Source organism: Delphinapterus leucas, chromosome 10, assembly GCF_059928025.1.
Source record: "Delphinapterus leucas isolate spDelLeu-1000000601 "Yukka" chromosome 10, BTC_Dleu_Yukka2, whole genome shotgun sequence".
Taxonomy (NCBI): domain Eukaryota; kingdom Metazoa; phylum Chordata; class Mammalia; order Artiodactyla; family Monodontidae; genus Delphinapterus; species Delphinapterus leucas.
Window position 1 is genome coordinate 100,624,833 of NC_143138.1, and position 23,330 is coordinate 100,648,162.

A 23,330-nucleotide genomic window follows, 5' to 3' on the forward strand; every position below is an offset into this window, starting at 1 on the left:
TGTTTTAATTTTTCTTCATTACCATTATAGAAAAAAAAAAGAAAATTATTTTATTCTCCTTGTTTTATCCATCATATACAACTCCACACTGAGGATAATATTAAAACTTATTGAACTGCATGTTTTCCTGCACATGTATAAACATATTCATGTCTGTTTGTTTGACAAAACTAGGACTGTACTGTTACTACTGAAAAAAAAATTCAGAAACACCTTGGATGAAAACTTATGAAATTTAAATAATTATCCCAGTTTAGCTGGTTTCTATATTCAAAACACGTGCCCCTCCCTTTACACCAGCTTAATTCTTAAAATTCTCTGTAAACACATTTTAAAAATAAACTGATATTAAAGTTTTGTATTTACTATTGAACATCATGTATTACAAGTTACACTTTTACAGAGAAGGAAACTAAAGTTCAAAGAGATTTTCAAACTTGCCCCAAATCACAAAATTGGTATTAGAATTGGGACTAGAACCCCAAATACCCAGATTTCACTACACTGCTTTTCCCATTACATCATGCTTCCTCCTATTAGGCTAGGCCAAAAAGTTCATTCGGTTTTTTCCGTAAGATGGCTCCAGTAGCACTTAGTTGGCTCTAACTTCATTCGAAACAATTTTGTTAGACTGTATTGTGACAGCTGTCATATCAGCATGCATTAAAAAAAAAACTCATCAAAATTGGTGAATTTTTGTGTAGCCATTTTAATAATGAAGATGGAAGAAAAAAAGCAACATTTTTGGCATATTATGCTTTATTATTTCAAGAAAGGTAAAACCTCAACTGAAACACACAAAAAAAGATTTGTGCAGTGTATGGAGAAGGTGCTGTGACTGATTGAACGTGTCAAGAGTGGTTTCTGAAGTTTCATGCTGGAGATTTTCTTGCTGGACAATACTCCATGGTCAGGTAGACCAGTTGAAGTTGATAGCAATCAAATCGAGACATTAATTGAGATCAACATCATACCACAGGGGAGATAGCCGACATACTCAAAATATCCAAATCAAGTGCTGAAAATCATTTGCACCAGCTTGATTATGTAAATCGATTTGACCTCTGGCTTCCACGTAAGTGAAAAAAACCTTCTTGATGGTATTTCCACATGTGATTCTCTACTGAAACGTAATGAAAATGTTTCATTTTTAAAACAAATTGTGACAGGCAATGAAAAGTGGATATTGTACAATAATGTGGGACAGAAGAGATCGTGGGGCAAGTGAAATGAACCACCACAAACCACACCAAAGGCCGGTCTTCAACCAAAGAAGGTGATGTTGTGTACATGGTGGGATTGGAAGGGAGTTCTCTATTATGAGCTCCTTCTGGAAAACCAAATGATTAATTCCAGCAAGTACTGCTCCCAATTAGACCAACTGAAAGCAGCACTCCACAAAAAGCATCCGGAATTAGTCAAAAGAAAACTCATAATCTTCCATCAGGGTAACGCAAGATCGCATGTTTCTTTGATGACCAGGAAAAAACTGTTATAGCTTGGCTGGGAAGTTCTGGTTCATCTGTCACATTCACCAGACATTGCACCTTCGGATTTCCATTTATTTTGGTTTTTACAAAATTCTCTTAATGGAAAAAATTTCAATTCCCTGAAAGACTGTAAAAGGCACCTGGAACAGTTCTTTGCTCAAAACGATAAAAAGTTTTGGTAGGATGGAATTATGAAGTTGCCTGAAAAATGGCAGAAGGTAGTGGAACAAAATGGTATAAATACGCTGTGTGATAAAGTTCTTGTGCTATAATATAGGGACAGTGGTGGCACAAAGGAGGGAAAGATGAACTTTCTGTGGGACAAGAAAAATCTTAAAGTTGGAGTCTTTAAGGCTGGATAGAAATTCTGCAAATGGACAAAAACGGGGAAGGGCATTCCAGGCAGTAGAAAAAACACAAGTTAAAGACACAGAGGCGCAAAACAAGTGATGGGCTTCCCTGGTGGTGCAGTGGTTGAGAGTCTGCCTGCCGATGCAGGGGACACGGGTTCGTGCCCCGGTCCGGGAAGATCCTATATGCCGCGGATCGGCTTGGCCCGTGAACCATGGCCGCTGAGCCTGCGCGTCCGGAGCCTGCGCTCCGCAACGGGAGAGGCCACAACAGTGAGAGGCCCGCGTACCGCAAAAAGACACAAAGGCGCAAATCAAGGGATAAGTAAAATTCAGTTTTTCCACACTAACAAGGCAACATGTTGTAAGCTTGAATATTTTTCAGAATACTTTTTCTTTGGGGAATGGGAATATAGATTATAAAAAAATTCATTTATTCCTTCTTTCTAAATTGCACATGTTTTTTAACTATTTTGCTATAAACTGCCCAAATGGGTATAGCCCATCATTAACGAATAATAATGATAGGTTCTTTCTTTACAGAAGTTATGATTGTTTCAGTTGTTGTCTGTCTTTAAAGCAAAGAGAGAGAAAAATCTATTTTCAAAAAGTTTAGTAAGTAACATCTCCAGTTTCAGGATTCCCTATGGCAATTCAGGCCCCTTGAATGATATGATTGTTCTGTCTTGCAGAAATAAATTTCTTTTGGGAATCCCACAATAGATAACAATAAGATGCCATATTTTATCTACCCAAGAACAGATTAAGTAACTTGTGAAGTTATTTACAAAAGTCCAAGCCACTGTCAATATAAATAACCCTGAAAATAGTATAATTTATTAAGTAGTAAGGTGTTAAAAGATATTGATGATTAAAAAAATTTGAACACCTGGGCTTCCCTGGTGGTACGGTGGTTAAGAATCCGCCTGCCAATGCAGGGGACACGGGTGTGAGCCCTGGTCTGGTAAAATCCCACGTGCCGTGGAGCAACTAAGCCTGTGCGCCACAACTACTGAGCCTGCGCTCTAGAGCCCGCGCTCTAGAGCCTGCAAGCCACAACTACTGAAGCCCACGCGCCTAGAGCCCATGCTCCGCAACAAGAGAAGCCACCGCAATGATAAGTCCATGCACCGCAACGAAGAGTAGCCCCCGCTCTCCGCACCTAGAGAAAAGCCAGCATGAAGCAATGAAGACCTACCACAGCCAAAAATAAAATAAATTTAAAAAATTGTTTTGAACACCTAGTTGTATTCAATTCCATAACTCATTGTAATGGCTGATTTAAGCAGCAGCGAACCATGTCAAATTAACATTTTTATTTTGATGAACTGGACATGGCTCTTTTAAATATGCTAGATTAAGGTTGCCTCCTTTTATTACATCAGCAATGTTTTAGGATTTGCGTTTATTTCTCCCCCCAAAAACCCATGCCATGCATCACCTGCACTGAATGCATACAAGAGGGAGAAAAGTAAAGGGAGAAGAGAGGGAGGAAGAGTTTATAATGTGCCTACTAAGTGCCAAACAACCAACATGATTATTGTTTGCTATGTTGCAAAGAACACCCAGCAAGATTATGTATTTGAAATATTTAAACCCTATAAAATCAAGTTCTTAAAACGGTTTACAAGGTGTTTCCTGTGCTGGTCCCTGCTTTCCCTCTCCAGACATCTCACATTACTTTCAACTTAACTCCAAATCTCAGTTTAGACTTCTGCTCCTTCAGGAAAACCTTCTCTATCAACCCTCAACGACCTCTTTCTCCACCTTACTAATTGATTCTTCCTTAATACACTGTAATTTCCTTGTCTGCATCCCCTTCATCAAAACATAAGCTCCTTAGGGGCAGGGACCCTGGCACCTACTGGGCCAAATATTTATTAAATATTTACTGAATGAATGGCTTAAAAATATAATGACTCTATAAAACTTTAAAAGTTTCTAAGATATTCTGGATTTCCCTCTCTCTCCCTCAACCATCTCCCTTACCCATAAACTCCCTGATCTCCCCACCTAATTCTACTCGTTCTTCTATTCCACTTTGTGAAAATTAATTTTATTAACTATTTGTCAATTACTTATCTCCCACTTACTCTTTATAATTTAACATTTTCCAATAAATGGTTCCTGTAAAAATTCAGAAAATACAGTAAAATATAAAGAAAATTTGTTAATAATCTCACCATACAGGAGCAACCACTAATTGTGTTTACATAAATTTTCTTCTGGGCCTTTTCTTTATTTTTAATTATACAAGTAATTTGTAGATGCTTAATTGTTGTAACCACTGTTATCAGTTTAAACTTCCTTTAGTATGAATTTATATATTATTTACTTATAAAAGTATACAGTATTATTTGTAGGCTTGTTTTTAGCTTGGTTTGTTTTTTAACCCAACTAATATCATACCATACATATTATTTGAAACTTCCTTTGCTGTGGTCTGAATGTTTGTGTCCACCCAAAATTCTTATGTTGAAATCCTAAAACCCAGTGTGATACTATTAGGAGGTAGAGCCTTTGAGAGGTGCTACAGTCGCCATGCGGGACTAGTGCTCATATAAAAGACACCTCAGAGCTCCCTAGTCCCTTCCAACATGTGAGGATACAAAAAGAACTCTGAGACCCAGAAAAGGGCCCTCACCCAACCACACTGGCACCCAGATCTCGAATATCTAGCCTCTGGAACTGTGAGAAATAAATTATTGTGTTTATAAATGTCTCAGTCTGTGGTACTTGGTTATAGCAACCCAAATAAGCTAAGATATCCGTTTTTAAAAACTCAATTTACTTAGAAAATTTTGTCAGTACATATGGATCTCCACTATTTAATTGCTACGCAGCAGTCCACAGTATAGACAGAACAGTTTATTTATCCATTCTCTTTTTTAATTAATTAATTAATGGCTGCATTGGGTCTTTGTTGCTGCAGGTAGGCTTTCTCTAGTTATGGTGAACAGGGGCTACTCTTCGTTGCGGTGCAAGGGCTTCTCATTGCAGTGGCTTCTCTTGTTGCAGAGCACGGGCTCTAGGTGCATGGGCTCAGTAGTTGCGGCACACGGACTAAGTTGCTCTGCGGCATGTGAGATCTTCCTGGACCAGGGCTCAAACCCATGTCCCCTGTATTGGCAGGTGGATTCTGAACCACTGCGCCACCGGAGAAGCCCTATCCATTTTCTTATGACCATTGAGATTATTTCTACATTTCTGCTAGTACAAACATACTGCCTATACATGCCTGCTTTGGGATGTGTGATTTTTTTTTCCTCCAGGATAGACACTAAGATAAGATCCTACCTACTGAAGGTCCATTTTTTTGGAAGCCATTCCTGTTCAGTTCACTGTCATTTCTGCTTCTGCATAGCTCACAGTGATAGTTCTTGTACTTTTATATTTCGTATGTAGATCCTGTACTGTTAGTTTTTTATGCATTAATGTTGTCTTTCATCAAATTAAAAATGAGCACCTTGAAGGATTACATCGCATACTTTCTGTATCCCAGTTGCATAGTACCTTACACACAGTAAACATTCAATTAAATATTTGTCAAATGCCGTGAAAACCATAAAAGAAAACATGGTCTTATCTGATAGGATCACCTTATTTCTTTATTCCAAAATAAAACATTACATAGGATATCACTGCTTTAGATTTCATCTTCTCCATTTACAGACATGAACCTCACAAAGGACAAATTACCTTACTCAAGTCCAAAATATTACATTTTTGATTCCCTTTTACCTACATGTCTTATAAAGAGAAACATTATCTGGCAGAATTTATATTTCAAAAAATGATACTAGGGAGAGTGATGTTAGCAAAATGGCAGACTAGGAAAATACAGGCCCTCCTTCCCCTACAGAGACACTGAGTTAACAACAACAGACCGACCAGAATAACCACTGCAAAAACTCTAGAGAACACTTAAGAAGCTATAGCACCTAGGCTATTGTAAATCCAACACAAGATTCCAATGAAAGGGGTAGGAAATTTTGTGATGTTTGGCATACCTGTTCATGCCGCTTCCCCTGCAGAGCATAGTGTGGAGCAACCAGGAAGAAACCCCTCATGCCAGGCTCTTCCCTTGGGAACGCAAACAAAACAGACAATACATCCAATTCTGGTTGGTCTGGGAACTGCCTGAGGGACTGGCTTCTGTCTTAGGTAACTCAGAGCCCTAAGAGAATAGGAACCAGAGTTGCAAGACACTGTAAACAAGATGCAAAAAGCACCTTACAGCTGCAGTTCTGCAGGCAAACCCCAGGGGGAGCTAAGATCAGAAAAGGCTTGAGAGGTCCTAGAAGGAATCCAGTATGCAAAGGCAAGGGGTAGGTGACTGTTTTTTTCAAATGCCCCCAGCAAAAAACCACAAAGCATATAAAGAAACAGGGAGGGAGGGCCCAATTAAAGGAGCAAAATTAAACTCCAGAAACCGACTCTAAAGAAACAGATCTATGAGTTGCCTGACAAAGAATTTTAAATAACTGTCATAACAGTCACTTCAATACATGGTACTGGAAAAACTGGACAGTCACATGCAAAAGAATAAAACGGGACCGCTAGCACAAAAATTAACCCAAAATGGATTAAAGACTTGAATGTAAGACCTGAAACCATGAAACACCTAGAAGAAAACATAAGCAGTAAGCTCCTTGACATCAGTCTTGGCAATGATTTTTTGGATTTGACACCAAAAGCAAAGGCAACAAAAGCAAAAATAAGCAAGTGGGAATACATCAAACTAATAAGCTTCTGCAAAGCAAAGGATACCATCAACAAAATGAAAAGACAACCTACTGAATGGGAGAAAATATTTGTAAGTCATATATCTGAAAAGGGCTTAATATCCAAAATATATAAAGAACTCATACAACTTAACAACAAAAAATCAAACTGATGAATAAATGGGCAAAGGATGTAAACTGACGTTTCTCCAAAGATGACAAAAGATAGCCAACAAGCATATGAAAAGTCGCTCAACATCACTAATCATCAGGGAAATGCAAATCAAAACCACAATGAGATATTGCCTCATACCTGTTAGGATGGCAACTAACAACAACAACAAAAAAAAAAAAAACAGAAAACAAGCGTTCGCAAGGACGTGGAGAAACTGGAACCCTTGCATACTGATGTATAATACAAAACAGTGCAACTGCTGTGGAAAACTCGTATGGCAGTTCCTCAAAAAATTAAAAATAGAATTACCATATGATCCAGCAATCCCACTTCTGGGTATATATGCAAAAGAATTGAAAGCAGGGTCTCGAAACGCTATTTGTACACCCATGTTCATAGCAGCACTATTCACAATAGCCAAGAGGTGGAAGCAAACCAAATATCTAACAGATAAATGGATAAACAAAATGTGGTCTATACACACAAGGGAGTATTATTCAGTTTTAAAAAGGAAGGAAATCCCGTAACATGCTACAAGATGGATGAACCTTGAGGACATCATGTTAAGTGAAATAAGCCAGTCAGAAAAAGACAAATACTATATGATTCCACTTATCTGAGGTACCTAGAGTAGTCAAATTCAAACACAAAGTAGAATTGTGGATACAGTGGCTGAGGGGAGGGGAGAAAGGAAGAGTTTTTAAATGGGTATAGATTTTCAGATTTGCAAGATGAAATGGTTTGGAGATCTATTTCACAACAAAGTGAATATATTTAACACTACTAAATTGTACAGTTAAATAGTAAATTTTGTTATGTGCTTTTACCACAAACTTTTTAAAGTTACACTAATTGTATTTCTGTCTATTTCCAAGTATGCTCTTTGATTCAGCACTTCTCTTTCCTTAAACCTCTCTCCTTTTCTTACATTTAGGCACGAAGATCAACCAACAGATGTCTTTTTCCAGAAAAATGGAATATTCTCTAAATAACAGGACATTCTCTCCAGATAGAAATGAAGACTTTTGACAATAACACATCACTGCAGGGCTTTAAAGACCTAATACCAAAAAAAAAAAAGGCTTACTAACAAGAATCCAGGTTCTCCTTTCTGATTTGTTCTTTATAGTACCTTATTACTCATAATCACACAATGTTAAAAAAAGAATTCTTTGAAACATCACTTCTTTAGTCCTCATCTAAATTCTATTTCTCATGCATGGCATGTTTTAAAGGACAATAATTACATTAAAAGTAACTACAACACTAAATGAAATAATTATAATTGTGAGGCTTTGCTCTCTCAGGTGGTACCCCACACAATCGTTTACAACGCCCAGAGCATGTGCTAAAATGAACATAACCACAGTCAGACACAAAGCAACAACAACTCTTCCCTCACAGACTTCAGAAACATCTCTAGCTGTGAAAAATGACAACACTCGTGAAAAGAAAAGACCCAAACACCACACATGTATGGTCAGCAAACCAAACAACAAGAGAAGGTTGCTTAGGATTGTTATGTCTTTCTACTGAGAGGACCATTTTAGCATTATGAAAATGTCGTTCTTTACCTTTAGCAATACTTCCTGCCTTAATGTCTAACCTATCTGATATTAACATAGCTTTAACAACAGCTTTCTTTTGGTTAGTGTTTGCATGGTCTTTTTTGTCTTTTTACTTCCATCTTGCTATTTGTTTTAAATTTGTCCCATGTGTTCTTTATTCTTCTTTTCTACTCATCAAGTATTTTTAATATTCCATTTAATCTCTTCTATTATTTTTTATGCATTTTTGTGTTATCCTTTTAGTGGTAATCCTGTAAATTATAGGGTTACAGTCTACCATAACCACCTTCCAAACAAACCAATCCTTCCCCCAGTCCTTTTTGCTATTGTTGTTGTATATTTTATCTCTACAATGTTTTAAATCTCACTGACAGTCATATTATCATTTTAAAGTTCAACTTTTAACTAACTTAAGGAAATACACATAAAGGCTGTATACAGAATAAACAATACTAAGTGATACTATTCCAGCTAAATTGATACTTGCTGAAATCCTCTACAGATTTGTAGCCTGGCAGCCAGGTACTCAGGTAGTGTGTGTTAGTGTCCAAACTCACAGGCATCGTGTATCTAATTGGCACTCCATGGAATTTATAGCCTCCAGCCTCAGTAGTGTGGAGCTTCTAGAACACCATAGGAACCCTGATGCAACTCTTGGACGTACAGTTATACTGAATAGGGACCTCAACTCTTCCTCTTACTTATCATTTTATCTCATCCTTTCCTCCTACTGGAATATTTCCAAAAATGCTATAGAACAAATTCCTACATTGGACAGAAAGGACTGTTAACTAAACTATTAAGATCTTTTAACTTTGTTATGTTGAATCACATAAAATTACCATTTTTATAGGCTAGAACTGCTCAACTATTGGCAATTTCATATGGCTCAAAGTACTACTTAAGTATAAAACATAATAAAAACCACAGTTTGGTTAAACTTAATCTAGATTTCCTTCACCCAAATCAGGATTTCAAAAACTAAGCTTTAATACCCAAATTCAAATTTTAAAAAGATTATTCTGTCTATGACACTCTAGGTCAATGAAAAGAGAATGAACTTTATGTTTAGCTGTCCAGTAAAAAGAATCTGAGGCAGAAGATAACTACAAAATTGCTATAGGAATGCTATTTTTTAAGTGGCTACAGAAAGAAACAAATGGATCCTAGCCTTTTCTACTTTACAAGAGTGGGACCCTATATTTCAAAAGGCTCTGTATGTGCTGAAAAATAGACTAACCTGGATCACAACCAGTAGAAATGAAATTTTTGCTGATTTCTACTTTGAGGACAAAGAAGACTTTAGAGGGCAATTCTATATCAAAGTCCCTCACGTTTCTGTTGTAATAAAAGCTTCCTTAGAAAGGAATCATGGATTAAACATGAAGAACTGAACATATTTATCTTGGCTTTCTACTAAAATTGAATAACAAAAGGCATATACCCAGAAAGGCACAGCAAACTTGAAAGGAGACAACAGTAAATAAGAGATGTCAATAAAACTCTCTGGGAGGTGAAAAAACGATGGTCCGGTAATAAATGACAGCTTTTGGGTTTTCTCCAGTCAGATAAGTACTTGGCAGGGTAGTGGGTGGTGTGAGGAAACCAACAAGAAGCAAGCCTATTTATGCCAAAAGTATAGAAAGGTCAAGACTTAGAAGTATCAGGGGCTACTCAAAAACAAGGGCATTGGGTTGGGCCTGAAAACAGAAGGACTGGTTATAAGTATTTATAATGAACACTTAGATCTAGATCAGCAGCTCATTCTCCTAACACACAGGAAGGTGATCGGTCCAGACTTTTATTTTCTGGGGAAGACTGAAACAAGGGACGAGAAGGATTCTAGACTGAGAGACTCTACACACAGCTGAGGGCTGGAATGAGGTACCATTCTAAGGACAGAAGGATTAAACTGATAAATGAGAATTTTAGTCCTCTTCCTCCTAGCGGAAGGCACTAAGCCACAAGGCAGCCAAGCTATTACCACCACCATCATTCATCCACCAGCAAATGCAAAAGTTTGAAGATTCTCTCTTGAAAAGGTGACTGTAGAACTGAAGACAAGACCTACAGATACTGACAAGTGGAGGGGTCTGCAATAAAACGGATCTCTGCCTAATTACTCTATAGTAAAAAACCATCAACCTATAAGCCTTTCACAAAGGAGAGCTTCCCACAACATTTCAATGCCTCCCTCAAATACGAAGACAAAGCCATGGCAAGAAAGATACTTGAGAAAAGCCTGTAACAAAAAAGACAGAGACTAAAACACCCAGGAAAAAAGAAAAAGGGAAAGAAACTCTGAAGAGACAGAGACTATATAGGAAGCAAAAAAAAAAAAACAACCTTCGACACAAAAGAAAACATAACCTATAAAAATAGGTTGTAAAAAAAAAAATAGGTTGTTATAAAAAAGTTTTCATAGAGGAAAAGCACTTCAAAAATTTAAAACATGATATAAATGAAATATTTTAATGGAAGTACTGGAAAATAAGTTTTAAGGAAATTTCCCAGAAGTCAGGATACAAAAGAGTCAGAAAATAAGGAAACAAAACAAAATAGGAGATCCAACCTCTGACTAAGAAAAAGATAAATGGGGGAAAAAATTAAATAAACAGTACAAATGAACTACAACTGTATGCAATAACATGGATCAACCTTAGAAAAATATTTCTGTGTAAAAAGCAAGTCACAGAAGACTACATTTTATAAAGCCCCCAAAACAAGTATAACTAAACAGCATCACATACAATATGTAATTAAATGTTTTTTTTTAAGTGAGTGAAATAAAAAATTTTCAACAGTGGGAGAATCCTATACAGTTCCAAGAACATGGTGATGGTAATGTTCTAATGTTCCCATTCTTTTTTTTGCGGTACGCAGGCCTCTCACTGTTACGGCCTCTCCCATTGCGGAGTACAGGCTCCGGACGCGCAGGCTCAGCGGCCATGGCTCACGGGCCCAGCCGCTCCGCGGCATGTGGGATCTTCTCAGACCGAGTCACGAACCTGTGTCCCCTGCATTGGCAGGCGGACTCTCAACCACTGCGCCACCAAGGAAGCCCTAATGTTCCCATTCTTTACGTTACGTGGTAGGTTCACAGGTCTTGTGTGTCATAGTACATAAGTTTATTTTTATATGAATAAAATATTATATAATAAAAATTTAAAACAAAATCAGCTTTTCTCCCATCAGGTAAATGCTTGGCAGGTTAGTGGGAGGTGTGGTGAAAACAAATTTGGGAGGTTTGATGGAATAGAAATTAATACTGCAAGATAGTTTTCTAAAACTACTGTTTCTAGATCCAGTCTTTGAGTTGTCCAGATTGAAAGGACCCACAGTATACAGACCAAAAAATGCCAGGACTCACACCAAGGCACATCACTGTAAAACTTCAGGAAAACAGAGATAAAGAGAAGACTTTTAAAAACTGCTACCCAGAGGACTGCGAATCAGTATGGCACCAGAAGCTAGTAATACTAGCAGCTAGGAGATAAAGACACAATGCTTAAAATTCTAAGGGGAATTTATTTCCAACCTAAAATTCCACACCCAGTCAATGAAGTATTAAATTAAGTATTAGAGTAAAATAAAGAAAATCTGAAATGAGTATAATTTCTGAAAAATGATCTCCTATGCATCCTTTTTCATAAGGCTCCATGGAGAATGTGCTTCATAAAAAGTAAGGAATAAGTCAGTAAAGACAACAACATGAAACCAAGGAAACAGGGATCTTTTATTAACAGAGGAAGGAATTCTGACAAAAGGTGTGTGGTCTTGGACAGCAATCAATTCAGACTATAGGAGAAGTGAGGGCTCCAGGAGCTATACCACCAAGAAAAAGATAAAACAGAAGAACATATGATGCTTTTGAAAGTATTGAGAGAAGATTTATAGTTCTTACAGAATCTGGAGATGACCCAATTACAGCTATAAAGAACAATAAAAATCGAAGCAATTAACTCCATAGACAACAAAAAATTGTATAAAAAGGGAAATGTAATCATATACTATAAGGTTAAGGTGTAAAAAATTTACATTGACACAATGTAAACAATATATTGAAATTTCACTAAAATCTTAGTAAGATGTGAGCAGGAGAGATAAGCCACATCATCATCTTCATCATAGGAAATCAACAGATGTTATCTAAAATAGAAAAAAATAGAGTTAAGCATATTCCAGAATAAAAACTTAAAAGTTTAAATATGGTTGCCTGAGGAAAGTAGGAAATAGGATCAAGAGTTCCAGTCATTAGAACCTTGTACAGCATGGCTGTTTGATAAACATAAAAATTAAAATAAATTTTCCTTGGGTTAGATATACTGAAGAAAATACTTGTTTGTGAGAGCTCTGAGAACCTGAAAGATGGCAGTAAATGAGTCTATGGATACTTCTTCACAAAAAAACGTAAGGGAATTTCCTAGCGATCCAGTGGTTAGGACTCTGCTCCTCACTACCAAGGGCCCGGGGTTCGATCCCTGGACAGGGAACTGAAATCCCACAAGCTACATGGAGCAGCCAAAAAAAAAAAAGTAAAATAGCAGATTCGCAAGCAAGTAAAATATTTTATACTTCTATGTTGAAAAGCGGAAGTCTGTGACTTTTAAATTCTTGGTTTCAACAATTCTCTGAAGGACCAAAGACACAAACACATATTGAAATAAAATTAATTTTTTAAACATCATTTGTTCCTCTAGCTTATTGTTGGCCTAAAGTCACAAATCAGTCTTCCTTTATCAGAATGCTTTTCAGTGTTTCCAGCTGTGATTTTAAAAATGGTAACTAGGGGGCTTCCCTGGTGGCGCAGTGGTTGAGAGTCCGCCTGCTGATGCAGGGGACACGGGTTTGTGCCCTGGTCCGGGAAGATTCCACATGCCGCGGAGCGGCTGGGCCCGTGAGCCGTGGCCACTGAGCCTGCGTGTCCAGAGCACAAAAAAATGGTACTAGGACAATACTGAATTGTGAAGCCACAGACAGTGAATGACAAGAGATGCAAACTAACAGGAAGAAAAAAATCACAAGGGTACAAATCTTAAAGAAGAGAGATAAAAGACAGTATCTATAGAAAAATATATAATTAAAACATTCAAATTACACAAAAAAGAATGGCTTTTGTCATTTTTCACATTGAACATATGATATTGTGATTTATAATACATGTCTATTTTGGTCTTGTGTCCATGGTTCCTAGATCATGGCTCCCAAGACTCTTGGAATTCTTAAGGGTAAAAGCAATGGGAGCGTCTTGTTATAATATTTGGTGTTTCCTCCTCAGTTCCTAAAATAGCTTCACAGTATAAAGGTGAAATGGGTGTCTTATTATTCATAACAAGCCCCTTTCAACTACACCTGAATTTGTGCTAATGAGGTGACTTTTATAAAGCCCCTAGGTAACCTGGCGGCTAGTTACCAGGGGAACCAAACCATGTGATTTCAGTCCATCCCATCCCACCCAACCCAACCCCTACCCCAGGGAAGGAAAGAGGGACTAGAGATTACACTCAGTCACCAGAGGCCAACGATTTAATCTATCATGCCTATGTAATGAAGCTTCCATAAAAATCCCTGAACCACTGGATTTGGAGAGCCTCCAGGTTGGTGAATACACGGAGGTCCTGGGAGAGGGCAGGGAAGCTCTAAGTCTCATCCCACATACCTTTCCCTATGCATCTCTTCCATCTGGCTGTTCCTGAGTTACATCCTTTTGTAATAAAGCTGTAGTATAGTAAGTAAAATATTTTCTCAAGTTCTTTTATCCGTTCTAGTAAATTAATCAAACCCAAGGAGTGGGTCATGTGAAGGTTCTGGAACCAGCTGGTCAGAAGCACAGGTGACAACCTGGATTTGTGATTGGCGACAAAAGGGGAATGGGAGGCAGCCTTGTGGGACTTAGCCCTTGACCTGTGGGATCTGATGCTATTCTCAGATAGTGTCAGAATCGCATTAAATTGTAGGACACCCAGCTAGTGCTGCAGAGAATTGCTTGGTGTGGGGGGAAAAAACCCACACATTTGGTAACCAACAGTGAAGTGTTCTGTATGAGTAGTAAAGGAGAAACACATAGGAATGTTTTTTCCTTTACACAAACATCAATGTCTTTTGCAAAGATTTTTTGCCAGTTTCAAGGGTAATTTTTTTTAAACCTCATTTTTAGGTAAATCCCACTAAAAGTAAAAAAATAACTACCCAGTAAAGTTAGTCTGGATGTGACAAACTGTGTCTCATCTAAATGAGGGAACTGATTTATTTTATTCAATTGATTTTATTTAGTAAAACACTAGAGCCACAAATCCTCATAATGATGAAAACAAGATGTAAAAGTCGAGGGACCTAGAGTCTGTCATACAGAGTGAAGTAAGTCAGACAGAGAAAAACAATTACCATATGCTAATGCACATATATGGAATTAAAAAAAACGGTACTGATGAACCTAGTGGCAGGGCAGGAATAAAGATGCAGATGTAGAGGACGGACTTGATGCAGATGTAGAGAATGGAGGAGAGAGAGGGAAGCTGGGACAAAGGGAGACAGTAGCACTGACATATACACACTATCAAATGTAAAATGGATGGCTAGTGGGAAGCTACTACATAGCACAGGGAGATCATCTTGATGCTTTGTGACCACCTAGAGGGATGGGATAGGGAGGGTGGGAGGGAGGCTCAAGAGGGAGGGGATATGGGGATATATGTATACATATAGCTGATTCACTTTGTTGTACAGCAGAAACTAATACAACATTGTAAAGCAATTATATTCCAATGAAGATTAAAAAAAAATGTAAAAAAGTCAAGCTTATCTTGATCTCTGTACCAACCTACAAACCTCTGTATCCTAATGCAACAGAAGATAATGAGACAGAACTGTAAACAGACAACAAGGAATACGTATCACAAACTAGTAGGTAGACCCAAGGCAGGTAATTTATACTGTGGCCTAAATTCTCCTGAGCTATAATCAGATCATAAACCTTTATTCCCACTCTCACAAAGCTAAACTTCTGATAATTAGAAAATAGGCTGAATTCCATCTTTATGCAAAGAAACTTAAGCAAGGTCACCTTATACCCTAAGGCCCTCTGGGCAAACATTCCTAGGAAGAATATATTAATCTCACACATATTTATCTACTTAAACTTAATTTGATTCTATGTTCAGTGTAACTCATCACAATTCATGTGAAGACAAAGTATGATAACCAAGGAATATGGAAAATGGAAGAAACCTTATCAAAGAAACATTTTAAGTCATAACAATCGCACTTAACAGTAACAAAATGGGGTAGATTATTTTCTTCAGCTGTTTTGCATTCTTGCATCAGACAACAGTTCCAAGGAGTAGAAAACTTGGACCCTGTTCTTTTGCTAGAAGAATGTACAGTTGTGACCTGAACCATCTACAATCATTGAAAACAAGTCTAATGTTTTTGGAAAGCCTGTGGTGAGCTTAAGCCAGAAAGCAATGTTTAAGATATTCTAGTCCTACAGTGGTTATTTAAATGTGCATTTGCATAACTGCCTAACAGGAGACTTTTACTAATAAACCAAGAGTATGCTCCCTAAGATTGTATATGTTCTAATAAGCCTCTATTTTGGTAAAGTCCTAGAAAACATTTTCCACAGAGCATCCATATGGGGGAGGTTATACCAATCTTCAGTTCCTCTGAAGCACTGGTCCACTATTAAACTTCTTATAAAGAAATGCTCAGAAATAAATAGATCAGAATTAGGGCTCTCTTTCACTCTTATGGCCTTTCATTCATTTCGTGATTTTTACATTGTTAAGAGAAAAGTGCTGTTGAGATGCAAATCTTCTCAATAAATACAGGATCAGCCATTACGAAAAAAAAAATCTCAAGTTTTGGTGATTCCAGTATCACTTTTAGATTCACTGGTGCAGAAGGGCTTTTGCCTCTGTGTTAACAATGAGAGAGAACAGGGTATTATATAAACCAGGAAAGAAGGAAAACCACCACCACAACAGAAAAACTTCAGCAGGTACTCTATAGCACTGGAGTCACATTCACAATACTCAAATCAAGATATGTATAGTGAAGAAGTTGTAGGTTTACTGCTGACTTACCTTTGTTAGTTGGATTTCACAAACCAACCATCCCCTCACAGAAAACAAAAAAGGGAGTTTATGGAGAAGCTAAGGTTTTTGTTTTTAAGGTGATAGAATTTTGAGGTTTAAAAGATGAAGCTGTTCAAGTTCTACTGCAGAACAGACTAACTTTAATGAAATAGTACTTATATATGCTACACGGAATTTAACAAATCGAAACATATTTACTAAGCTATCTGTGATACTATACACTTTAAAATATTTGCTCATCTATTCTAAACTTGTTTTCATTTCTCTCTCTTTGATATAATGAAGCAGAGTAAATGATAAAGTCCATTGTTGGAATCCCTTGTAGCTTATATATTTACTCTCCCATTTAGTCAGGCTATAGGCTTGAAAGAAACCTTAATATTTTTTCCTACGTAGAGATGGCTTGAGAATCAGAAAACTTCAGATTTCTAAAGGTGACAGCAGAAGAGCTGAGCAGAGGTTTGGATGAAGTTCAACAACTTCCTAGCATACTCCTGAGCCAGATCTTCATTCACAGCCTAACTTCCCCGCAGTGTTTTAAATTTAAGTGCTCAACCTATGAATTCCTATCTGTAGTCCCAGAATCTTAGAAGAAATATCAGAAGTCGTTTCGTCCAACTCTCGATCGGAGTCGTGGATTTTTCCTACAACATGCACGATGTGTGGTTCTCCAGCCTTTGCCTGATCACCCCAAGGCAGCCTACCTCAAAACTGGACAGTTCTACTGTAAAATTTGTTCTTATATTGTACTAGTGCCATATTTCTCAGACAAGTACAAATGATTTCCATATTATCCAAAAATTCTTTAGAGGGAAATTATCCTGACTTTTAATTTTGGCCTAAATACAGGATACATGCACCCCAGTGTGTATACAAGACAATCAATGAGTCATGGAAAGAAAACATTATAACTTTCATTTATATTTTTTATTCATCCCTTTCATATCTATTTTTGTGTTATATGAGATACATAATATACAGGAACAATTATATAAAATATTAAAATACATAAAATATAAAAACATTAGAGATACACTAAAAGGTGTGGGTGAGCAAAATAATTTGGAGGCCACTACTCTAGACAGTTAATGAACTTTCCGTTATTTTTTTTTAAAATTAGGTCATAGGAGGCCTACCTATATGATTATGAATTTTTAATAGATATTAAATACTCATAAACAGTGTACCACCAACCATGTATAAATAAATATTCAGCATCAGACCTTAAGGGCACCCAAATAATCTTTCAAAATATCAAAATAATAAAGTGACTTTCTTGGAAAAAGAGTGCAGAACTAGTGGCAAAGAAATGGACTATCCAACTCTCCATCAAGCTTACACCATGCGTGTGGCAATTGTGTACACGTACACATATACTCATACATACGTACAAACATACACACACGCCCAGAGGGGGGATAAAGACCTGTGAGGATATCTTTCATTATCCCTCCAACCTAAATCTAAAAATTCAAACTAAGTTGACTGAATTTATCTACCTTTAAAGGCCTAAGCTGGATTCTCCAAAATCTTAATATTGGAAGTGACCCCCAGAACATACCAAGTCCATTTCAATTAACATTGAAAATACTGTTATCCTTGAAATTAGTTTTCAAGCACATTACTGTTTAGAGCACACTATCAAAATGCTTTATTATTTGTTCATGTTGTCATGAGTAGTATTCTAAAAAGAAGGCAAGGGAATAATGAATGAGTCTTTGGAAAATCACTATATCTACCACCTTTAGAAAGACGGGCACATTTAAATTAAATTAGGTTTTCAGGGCTTCCCTGGTAGCGCAGTGGTTGAGAGTCCGCCAGCCGATGCAGGGGACATGGGTTCGTGCCCCGGTCCGGGAAGATCCCACATGCCGCGGAGTGGCTGGGCCCGTGAGCCGTGGCCGCTGAGCCTGCGCGTCCGGAGCCTGTGCTCCGCAACGGGAGAGGCCACAACAGTGAGGGAACCGCGTACCGCAAAAAAAAAAAAAAAAAAAAAATTAGGTTTTCACAGCACATTGTCTACTTTCTGTTATTTAAAACCAAAACAACCTTATTGACCAAAGTAAAAATCCTGAAGTTATTTACCAACCACAGGGTCTCTGCAAAAGTTCAGAATTTGTGCCAACATTTGTTAAAAATTAGCTCCAAAACCAGATTGGTAATTAAAAATAAGACTTTGGGATTATTATTAGGGTTAACCAAGAAAATTATGTTTAAAATACACTGCAGCCAGTAAGAATCACTAGTACAATGCAGAAAAATTAGCAATTTCATTAAATACTCTCAGCAGTACCAGAAGGTACCAACAGAGGGCCTCTAGAAATAGTGGTAGTAAAGCTTTCTAAAAACATCTTTCCCAAGTAAGCTAGGGAATGAATTAATTCCCTGGTACTGATTTTTGCTAAAAAGAAAGTTTAAGTTCAAATTAAATTGTCAACAACTGATTAAGGCTCTAGCTCAGAAATTAAATCTGGGAATTTCTCTTAAACTAAAAAAATTCACCCCCAAACCAGGACAGCAATATTCAAATGTCAAATACTGCTTTCCAGATTACAACTTTGCACTGTAGGATCAAACTTTTCTAACAGTTTAAACAGAAGTGCCAGCTCTTCAGAATATTATTTTTTTAAAAACTATGTGACATCTAAGAAGATCATAAAATCACAAATATGGTGGAAAAGCAACATTTGCTATCTTACTATCCTGAAAATAAGTAAATTGCTAACAAGAATTTCTTCCTCTTAGGGCCCTACAGACCCAGACCAATCCATATTATCACTTCTGATTTTCTGAGAGATTCTTTATTACAATTTCAGAGGCTGAAATTTCTATTATTTTGAGCTGGGAATTTTTTTTTTAAGACAAAACAAAAAGTTCACTAGAAAAGTCTTCTAACATTCTCAAAATTACTGAGCATCTATATTTTTAAAGCACTATCTACAAAATTTTCAACTGCTCTGAATTAAATTCTATGATTTTCACCAGGTGAAAATCAAAGATGATACGAAAAATAAGTCAAACTGCAAAAAGGAAAAACAGCTTCAAAATAGAGCTGTGTATATTAAAAGAAGCATATAAGACCTTAGAATTAGAAAAGCAATAGCTAAGCTCTAGTCACCACTGTAACCATATATGGACGTTGTATTTTGTTCTGGAGACCATCATTTAAGAATTACCGAAGAACTAGAACAACCAAGAGTTGATGGACCAGTGTGACTAAGTATTCAAAATTACAATGTGAAAGAACACCCTAGTGCTTGCTTCAGCAGCACATATACTAAAATTGGAACACAGAGTGCAGTAACACGGCCCCTGAACAAGGATGACATTCAAATTCGTGAAGCGCTCCATATTTTTCATGGGCCTCTAGGGTCCTTAGTGAATTGTTTAAACCACAAATTTAAATCTGTGACTGCCAAGAATCTTCCTGATTTGGAGCTTCCTGGTAGAGCCCAGGGAGATTCCAAATTCATTTGGCAGCCCAGAATCTCATAGCTAGAAGGCCATTCTTTAGGTCAGTTTTCTCTTTGAGCTATCTGCTCCAGGCCTTACTGATGGCTACAAGATTTTTCTTGGCAAGACCCACAGCAGCAAAGGGTAGTGGTCAAAAGCATGACTTTTGGAGCTAGAAAGACTTGGTTCTGATATCCAATAAACTTCTTACTAGCTGTGTGAACTTGACAATCACTTCAACCTCAATTTTTTGTTTCCTCACTTATGATATAGAGATAACTTCACAGTACAGTGTTTGCGAGGATTCACTACTGCATTCTACACTTAGAATGCTTGGATAAATAAATATTTGTTGAATTAAAAACTAAAAAAGAATATCCCAAGGACTAGGGATTATTAGCCTCTAGAAGGGACTATTCAGGGACAACACACTGCGAAAGCAATTCATACCTGCAGAGGCAGTACACATTCTGATTGGCCCTAACTGGAGAAATACAAGGAACCAGATTTTGGTTTAACATGTTAGATTTGCCTAACAGAGGCATCCACAAGTAGAATGGGCTTCTTTGGGAGCCCAGACAACCACCTGGGGAGAATGTTACCAAGCTAAATGACTGCAGAAGTACCCCCCAATTTAAGATGTTGTGTTAATTCAAGGCTTAAAAAGAGAAGTAGAACTTTCTTAGGACAATGCTCCAGCACTCTTGCCTTACCCCTCCAGATGGCTATAGAAACGTGGCAGGGCAGGGGATGGCAAGAAAAAAACACAATTAAAAATAATCATTGCTACTAACTGCCATGTTACCTGCCACCAGTCAGATTACCTGGAGGCAAAGATAAATCAGTCAATTACTTCTCATTTCCTTTTTTTTTTTTTTTTGCATTATGTGGGCCTCTCTCTGTTATGGCCGCTCCTGTTGCAGAGCACAGGCTGTGGACGCGCAGGCTCAGCGGCCATGGCTCACGGGCCTAGCCGCTCCACGGCATGTGGGATCTTCCCGGACCAGGGCACGATCCCGTGTCCTCTGCATCGGCAGGCGGACTCTCAACCACTGCACCACCAGGGAAGCCCCTCATTTCCTACTTTTAAAACAGTGGAGGTTATTAAGACTGTGGTTACTTTTGGACTTCGAGCAATTTCACTGTGGCCTTTTGACATAGATATGAAAATGAGAAACACTTCTTTCTTTTAGTTAAATTCCTGCTTTATTCATTTCTAATATAAGAGTTGATTATCAGACTTCAAATCTTGTTTTAATTTAATCATTAAGACCAACTGTTTAATTTTTTTCCTTAGGTGTTTCAGGAAAATTAGTCTACTTAGATGTATCTTCCAACTGGTTGGGAGGTTACCAATTTTTTGGCAGTCTAGAGCCTTCTAAGATTTTCTACACTCTATGCCCTTATATTATACTCTTCACACTAAGTACATGATAACAAACTTACAATATTAAGGCACCTGTGCTTAGTAGAGTCGAGCAAGCGACTTAGACTCAGCCATGTACTAGCTCACTAGTCTTAGGCAAACTTAAAATTTTCCCTAAGCCCTACTTACCTCATTTGTAAAAAAGGAGGTCAGACCTACCTCAAAAAGCTGACATGCAACTTAAATTACACAATGTGGATGTGTAATTTAAATTACACCAGATACTCAAAAAGCTGAGTATGATCCCATACAACGATATTAAAACAAAGTCACTTCCATAAAACATTCTTGCAAAGACTACTACCAACTTACACGGAAAAGATTCTCAATTATCAAATGAGTCATTAAAAGTCAGTATTCTTGGGTTTCCCTGGTGGCGCAGTGGTTAAGAATCCTCCTGCCAATGCAGGGGACACGGGTTCGAGCCCTGGTCCGGGAAGATACCACATGCCGCAGAGCAACTAAGTCCATGAGCCACAACTACTGAGCCTGTGTGCCGCAACTACTGAAGCCCGTACGCCTAAAGCCTGTGCTCCGCAACAAGAGAAGCCACCACAATGAGAAGCCCGTGCACTACAACACAGAGTAGCCCCCGCTTGCCACAACTAGAGAAAGCTCGGGTGCAGCAACGAAGACCCAATGCAGCAAAAAAAAAAAAAACCCTCAGTATTCTCAGGGCAGGTTTCTTGGTATCTTAAGGCCATAAGAAAGATGATAAAGGATAGTTCTCACCTTCATCCCTTAACTATAATTCTGCAAATTATGTTATGGTTAATATTAGACTTTAAGTATGAACTCTCTTTTCCACCCCAGTCTCAACCTCACAATGCAGAAATAGCTCCATGGAAGCTATTTAACTGCCTACCTAACTAAATAGAAGAGGCCTTATTTTATATACTATATATAATTAATACACTTTTCCTTATTATTTTATTTAGATATCTGAGAGTCCAGAATGTCATTCCTCATATTTTAATTATAAACAGTATTAAAATAACTCTAGGGAATCATTACAGTATTCTATTTCCATTGTTACTGTAAAAGATGACAAGAGTTATTTAAAAGTATTAACATAAGAAACCAAACAAGGGTAGTGTTGAAATCAGCCTTTGTCACTGCTCTTAGATTTCTGTCCTCATTCAAAAAGCTTATCTAAGTTACCAATGTTTGGAAAAAGGAAAAACTTTCTTGTCCCCTTTTCTTGTCCCCTACATGGCAGAACTGGTGTTCTTCGATTCTTTGACATAGTCAACAGGATAAAGAGGCGAGAATGCTGAACACAGAATCAGAAGGAACCCAGGGATCTGGTCCTGATATCACTCATAACTTAGCTGCATTACCTCAGGCAGGTTTTAACATTTTTGGACCTGTAAAATGAGGAGCCTGATTAGGATTAGCCCAAAGGCTGAACAGTCTCTGAGTCTTTGCTAATCACCTGGCAATAGCCAGTGATCTTTTGACTGAAAAGCAAGGGACTCATTTTGTAACCGAAGGTTTCTAAATTCTTAGCTTCCTTGTTATTACAATATCGAAATCTGTGTCAGGGCTCCTCACTCTAGTAAGATGTTACCGTGATAAAATAAAATGTAATTGTCAGTTCTTAAATATTTGACTTGATCTTGGGCTGAAGATATGAATATTTTTATAATACATAAACCAATAAATCCTTGCTAATCCTTTTTACAAAGGGATTTGTCATAATATTAATTTTTGAAATCAAACATATTTTATATATTTTAAATGATTCTATTTAGGAAAAAAAGATGTTTTCAAAGTCTAACTATACATAAAATGAGAGACACAAATTAATGCATAATAAATATACGCTGACCCTGAAGTATGAAAGCTCAAAAGTGAAATCCGGTCTGCTCCCACTGACTGACAAGATCACAGGACATAATGAGGTAACATCAAAATAAGTCAGTTTTTAACAAACACTTACTAAAGCCCAATATTATGCTAACTGGCCAAAGTTGCCTATCCTTCTTTAGATAAAATGCTGTACTATGATCGCTGAAGAAAAACCAATCTGTTCTAGTGATTATCTT

The 23,330-nt window shown here is 37.4% G+C and overlaps 1 protein-coding gene and 1 non-coding gene across 12 annotated transcripts in view; one reads left to right on the plus strand and one right to left on the minus strand.

The window, feature by feature from the left end:
• Window positions 1–23,330, minus strand: part of TMCC1 (transmembrane and coiled-coil domain family 1) — a 221,290-nt gene that overhangs the window by 114,122 nt on the left and 83,838 nt on the right. The window lies entirely within an intron of this gene.
• On the plus strand, window positions 19,657–19,760 carry LOC115801556 (U6 spliceosomal RNA). Its single transcript, XR_004021863.1, has one exon. It is a non-coding gene; the product is annotated as a U6 spliceosomal RNA (small nuclear RNA).